This window comes from Passer domesticus, chromosome 2, assembly GCF_036417665.1.
Source record: "Passer domesticus isolate bPasDom1 chromosome 2, bPasDom1.hap1, whole genome shotgun sequence".
NCBI lineage: Eukaryota > Metazoa > Chordata > Aves > Passeriformes > Passeridae > Passer > Passer domesticus.
Window position 1 is genome coordinate 35,396,477 of NC_087475.1, and position 7,014 is coordinate 35,403,490.

The 7,014-nt window shown below is 37.0% G+C and overlaps 1 long non-coding RNA gene across 1 annotated transcript; it reads right to left on the reverse strand.

The window, feature by feature from the left end:
• Window positions 1–661: 661 nt before the first annotated feature.
• LOC135295309 (uncharacterized) lies at window positions 662–5,380 on the reverse strand. The gene is made up of 3 exons (XR_010357354.1): window positions 5,305–5,380; window positions 4,612–4,668; window positions 662–4,276 (listed from the first exon to the last, which is right to left on the reverse strand). It is a non-coding gene; the product is annotated as an uncharacterized LOC135295309 (long non-coding RNA).
• Window positions 5,381–7,014: the final 1,634 nt, after the last annotated feature.

The following is a 7,014-nucleotide window of genomic DNA, read 5'->3' on the forward strand; positions in this document are numbered from 1 at the left end:
TGAAGAATTCTGATACTATTACAATTTTATCCTCTTTGTCTAGGAAAACATCACAGTAAGACTTTAACTACAGCTGTTCATACTTGTTCTCCCTATTTGACATCTAACACCTCTTTCATACATGATATACACATAACAGCTATAAATCATAAGAAAATATCTTCTGGTCCCCAGGTCTGGATGATCAATAATAGCTTGAAATTGAAGCAAAGACAGTTAAAAGAGAATGAAGGCAGCAAGTAAAGTTGGCAAATTTAGTTCAAGTGAATTTGAATTAACTTCATTAGAACTTTACTAAATGCAGCATGATATTGCAAAGAGCACTCTCAAAGACAAAGAATATATGAAAGTTTTAAAGAAATACTTGCAATTAATTGACATTAAAAAAATTATACAGTCTAACTAAACAATGCCCAACAGACAATGGGATAATAGATGGGTGTGTGAGTATCTGACAAACAGACACAGTCACAACACAACCATCACCTTGTAAGCAACATTTTAGCACAAAGGTGCAGCAATGGCAGTGGTCCAATGACAGGTTCCAGGATTATTTCTGTGATGGAAATCTACAGCAGAGTTGGGACGTAAGGGCTGCCCCTTTTCCTCCACTGACAGCACAGGGTGCTTGACAAGCACACGGTGTTTTCTTCATGGCTGAGTATTCAAACTGCCCTTCCCATTGGAAATGCACCCTTCATTGAAACAGTTAGCTGTTGGGGGGGGGGAAAGGAGGTAAGTGCTCAGTTTTATTCAAATTTAGAATAAACTAATCTTTTTTACCTGGTAGATGTTGCTGAAACGGTCTTACCAGGAGTAATTCAGGTTTCTGTGACCTAATTCATGAAGAGATAAGTCTCAAAAAATTTAGTAGTACGGCTCAGAAGAGGCTTTTTTTGATATATTTTAAAAAATTTAATACATTTTCAAGTTTAATATTATTTTTAATTTCTTTTGAAACTTCTGCACTCTGCCCCTGCAAAGCTTTCCTTTTTCTTATTGAAGTTTAGTTCTGTTACTAACTACCACTTTCTATGAAAAACATTGTTTCTCCCACATAAAATTACAGTTCTTCCTCCTATTATTGGAATTTCACACAATTTTCCCACAGGATCATTCTTTAGTCTGGAGTTTCTCATCAGCTGTATTTCTGTAAATACAGTCAGGTGTGCAGTAAAAGATACTCCACCTACCTTAATTTTCTCCTTTCTTACTCAAACAAGTACGCAGTTTTTTCCCCTCCAATCAAAGTAATGCTTTATAAAAAAGAAATAGTAGGAAAAAGAAGTTGACTCATTTCACATATGTTATCTGGACTTCAAGGTGTAGCAGTTTTGCCATCTGTTCTGCTGGGCTTTTGGCAAGGTGCAAACTACTTCTGTGCAGATTATGAGCAGGCTGAGAAATACATGAGATCTAGTACAATAAGTTCAAATTTGCAAACTCAGCCTGAGGTTTTGAAGATTTCTTGCAATGGATCTTCGTCCTCAAAGAGAGGAACAAGTTTGTTGCCGAGGCTGCATTGGGCCTGGGGTCTTCAATGAGACAAGAGCATTTTGTTGATTGCAGTAAAGTTGTTTATTGCTGGAATATATCAGTCTTGATGGCTAAGAGTTTAAAAGTTTAACCTAAAAGCTTTCTGGCATAGCATCCCAAGCAAGGGCAGCAGCTGAAAGGCTGCTCTCTGGTGCAGAGTCCCAGTTTCCACGCAGAAACAGCAGCAGCTGGTCCCAGACACAGAGTCCAATGTCCCAAGCAGCAGCAGTAGGGACCAGAGCCGTTTTTCTTCTTTCTGTTGTCTTCTTCCTGTGGCTGTTCAAGGTCGTGGTTGTGGTGGGCATAGTTGAGTTGATTGCACCCCATTACAGGGCATTTTATCCATAAAGCATCCAGTCAGCCAAAACCAAAATTTTAAAACATTTTTTCTAAACCAATCTAAACTTGATTCTAATGTGCAAAGGTAGTACAAAAGTAGTGTCTGCTCTTACCTAAAATCTACATATATAATATTATCTATTTACACAAACCATCTGGTTTTTTACTTCAAATTTACGTATGTAAGTTTACCTATTTATGTGAACAGTTCTATCTATTTACACATATAGTTCTGTTCTAGTGATGCAAACAAAGTTGTCACCTCTGGAGCTAAGTTACTGAATTCTAAACTAGGCCTTAAAGCCTCCACTAGTTAGCACAATTTCTTAAGGCACTTAAGACGCATTTCTACTTACTTGAAGCTGTAACATACACTTCACATCTCTATGGCTTAATATATCTTCATTTCTCTAAAGGCTTTAATTGAACCCCTGCATTCATCTCTCCCTGAGGAACTCAGAGAGGCTTACATACCTTGCAATATCTCCCCCTCCTCTTTGAGCCATGTAGATTTCCTTAATAGCTTTGTCAATCATTTGTCAAATGCATTGGAGAAAACATGACACCATGATTAGCACAACTATTATGATGACTAAAATGTATAAATCCATTTTTAAATGCTCTTTCACCAATAATGTTAAATACCATCCATGAAAAAAAGCTATCTAACCAAGTTCTATCAACTCTAGTCTTTGACACACCCTCCTTCAGCTGCTGTTTTCTTTTTAAATAGATTCTGAGTGATCAGATAAATTCATACAACACATTCCTTTAAAATCCTCCCATCCACATCCATGTGCTAATAAGAGAGAAATCAATCTCAGCCCAGTTTTGCAAGGTCGTGTATCTACACTGTTGACATCTGTTAGCATATCAATGGAGGGAGGTAGAATTGAACTCCTTACTCAGCCAACACCCCAGACAATCTAATTGTTTCAGAGCCACTGCTGAACTAAGTTGTGGCAGAAAAAGAGATGCTGACAATCTTTTTCCAAAACTGAGGTTCAAAATAATTGTTGCAGTCTGACTTGTATTGACTGATACATTTTTTACTTTTATATTTCGTTTTTACACTGGGTGTAGCAGTCTAAGTTTCCCAATGCTACATGGTCCACCTTTGATGTGTGCTGGGATAGCAGGGCAAACTATCTCCACAAATGAAAAATAATCCCTGTGGTAATTGAAAAGATTATTAAATGCAGATTGAACCAAAGTATGTTTACACCAATAGGTCTGATTTTTTTATATGTAGCATAAAACAAGGAGAAGCATCTGTAACTAAAGCTTGATATCTTTTTTCTTGTATAATCAAATTTGGCACAAATGGCATTTTTAAAAAACCAAGGCCTCTAATTCTTGAGATTCAAGAGATGCCTGGGGGAGGTGAGGAACCCACAAATCCCACACCTCTACTGAGGAACCAAAGAGTCCACATGGATGGTCTTGTGAAGGTACCTTGCATGGATTTGTCAATTTCTGTTGGATTTGGCCAAGTATTCACTGGCCCACCAACTAGACAGGTAGAAAATGGTTTTTCTGGGGTTGTGTTGGACAGACATGGTATCTCAAGCTGATACACTAAAGTCACCCAAACATTGGCTCACTTGCAAATCTGAATTACTAAAAGAAAGCAAAGTAAAAAGACAAAAGCTATTTGATTGAGCCCCATATTTCCCTTCAGCTATTATCTAACAAAAATTCCACAACACTACTGATTTCCACACTTAAAAAGGAACCCAAAGTTCACAGTCTTTTGTGGGTCAAACACACAACATTAGGCTCAAGTGGGAATCTCTGAGAAATCATGTCTGTATGTCTGCCTCTTTGGTCATGGAGTGCTCAGCATTTTCTTTCATTCAATAGGATTTCACGTTTCTCTGCAGGAATCCACTCGAATCTTATACCTGTTGAGATACAAGCAAACCTACATCCTCCACAGGGACTGTAGGATTTTAATTTCTGCCTGTGTGCTATTGGAAAAACACCTGGACATTGGCTGTAGCAACTAGGCATTATCTAAATAACATATGCAGTCAGTAACACACATGAAATTAGATAACTGTCAAGAATTAAAACACTGTAAGTCAGAGTCTGCAACAACTGATAAACTTCAAACCAGTAGTAGGTTGGATAATCATGTCTGGTTAACGATTCTCCAAGCTTACTTTTAAAAACAGGTTTAAGCTGTTACATTAATAAGGTCAAATTATCAAGTCAAAGTAACTTGAATACTTTCTGATGCAGAAAACATCTGGGTCTGTTGACATTAAGCATCCAGGTAGATCCAGGGCCTGGCCACAGCCCAAGCTCTGCTTGGTAGGGCTTACCTAATATATTTTAAAACCCAAGTCTTTTCATAATAGCAGTTATAAGATGTTGGAAGAGAACAACAAGAAGGATCCTGAAAGCAAAACACATCTTGCAGGTGATCACATAAGATGGAAAAACAGATGAAAGCCAGAAAAAAATATAACAATACTCTATAAATAATGCTTATCATAAAAATCACTAAACACACATTATACAACCAATATATCAACAGTAAGTGTTTAAGAAAGTTAAGGCAACATTTTATAAGCAATCATGTATCAATACACAAAGCAAAAACTTTAAACAGTTTGATTCTAATAACAATTACTATTCTTTGATGCTACCTCTAGGAAACAAAAACAGAAAAGACTGCAATGAAGAAAGGAACTTTTGATGATATAATGAACTGCATCTTCCTCTACTCACAAACAGGGAGTTTGTCATTGTGTCATCTCAGCTGTTTTGACCAGCGCTGTCTTATCTCTAAAAAATTAAATACATATCTTACAGTTTAGATAAAAAGCTTTTAAGAAAACTTAAGATAAAACTCAGAATGAATGAGCCTTGATAACAGAGAATAAACTTAATTTTAACAGACTATCAAAATGATTAAATGTAACTTGAGAGTATTTAAACATAAACACAGTAAAAAATTGACATGACTTGATCTTATCAACACTTAAATGTTATTATCTATAAATATTTTAACTTATTTCAGTATTGTTAACACAACAGGCATTAAAAATCTAAACAACCCATACTTTTAATAAACCCTATTTCGCTAAAGGAAATATAAATGGAGTTGGATCTATGGATAAAAATCTTTGTCTCTGATTATAAACTAAGCTATTACATGCTCTGGTGCTGTGGTTTGGTCATGGTCCCAACAGGAACAGCAATGTTGAAAGCCTTTTTGCTCTGAAAGGCCCCACTCAGGAAGAGGTGCAGGTCTCAGACTTCTGCACTCCAGAAGAGCCCTTTGAGATTCAGGTGTTAGAAATCTCAAAAGTAATGGTTCATTGGTACTCAAAGAGAGGGGCAAGTTTTCTTACCCTTCCATCTCTATGTGGCTCTTTGTACTGAAGAGAGAAGAGAACAGGAGAGGAGCAAGTTTCTTACCTTCCTTTCCATTTCCAAATGGCTCTTCCTACTTGAGGAAAGTAAAAAAAAAACTCCCCTACCTCCTCCAAGTCCTCTTTACAAGTCTTTCTCTCACCAGCCAACCCACCCTTTTTAATCACTATTACCTTGATTATTCACAGCTGCAACCCATTTAGTGCAAGGGTGTTCCTCTTCTATGGTAATTAGTACACCTGTAACTTATCAGGTCACATGTTGAGATAATTAGAGCTCAACCAGTGTTTCCTGGGTTTCTTTTTTTTCAACAATTTTGTAGCCAGTTCCATCAATATATGGGTATATTGATGAAAAGGATTTTCCAACTTTTTGTAAAATTCTTTATCCAAAGAAAAAGAGACTTAAGTATTTAGTTGGGCTATTTCTTTTGCAGACTAAACACTAATATTTTAAAAAGTCTTTGTTCTCTTTTCTTTGAAGAAATAGCTCTTAAGAGGAAAGAGGATGAGCCAGAGTAGAACTGGAACTGAAAATGTTACTGGGAAAGAGAAAATACAGCGAGAATTGAGATAAGAATTGTGAATTTTGTTTTCCCATGTTTTGTCTAACCTTAAAAGTCTTAGTTACAAAAGGTGAGTAAATAAAAGCAAAAATCCACTCATTTTGCCTAATTAGTTCACCTATCCTGTTAATGCTGCTGTATGCATTATTGCACATATTAATCTATTAATGACACCATTCTTATTGTAAAGCCACTCTTGTTACATAGCCTTCAGGGAAAATTTCAAATGCCCTTATTTAAAAGGGTAATCAGGGAACTTACTGAGTTCAGTTGGGGTGAGGAAGAAAAAAAAAATAATAGTGGGCTTTATAAATATGAAGTCTTTATTGATATTCCTCCATTCTTCCTAAATGTTACAACCTTTCTATCACTCCCAGGAATAGTAGGAAACAGCCAGCAAATATCAGACAGTTACTGAATCACAATATTGGTGAAGTTTTACATTTCAGGAGATGTCTGCTAGGGAACTGATCCCAGGCACTATCACAAACATGGAGTGATGTGACTGCTCATGCAGGTACAGAACTGCACCCTTACCCTTAGCTAACAAGGCTCCTCAACTCACCTGGCCAGTACTCGCATCTTTACAGTATCTCTCCAAACACAGAACACCTCTGCCCATGAGAAAACATCCTAGTGCCACTAGTTCAGCATCTGTATTGCAGGCCAGCAGTAGCTCTTCTGTACAGAGCTCAGCCTGCCCATGGATGGTTAGCTAGGAAATGCTGACATTGGGAAAAATGGGCAGTGTTTGTACAGAGTGCTGTTATCTTGGTGAAGAGCAATAAGATATTAGTGTTTCTACAGATTGAGAATAAAGCCTCTTTTTATTACAAAATTATTTAGAATGTGTTTGCCTATCTGAATTGAATCAAGGAAACTGCTGAAATATAGAAAATCCTGTCTTTCCCCACACATTTTGCACACATATCAGTCATTGGCTTAGGTTTATAAAAGGAGTCTCAAAGAGCCCCACAGGCAAAAGCAAAGACATCTCCCTTGCTGGAAAATGAGGGAGAGAAATAACATAAACATCATTGTAGGAATGCCTAATGCTAAATAACGCCCATGAATTTTGGTCTTCACCATGTATACCATGTACTCACCCTGTATACCATGTACTGGTAAAATCAATAATTTTTATCTGGCATTTTACCTGCATGCTCAGAGGCTGAGGTTATCAGCCTGTG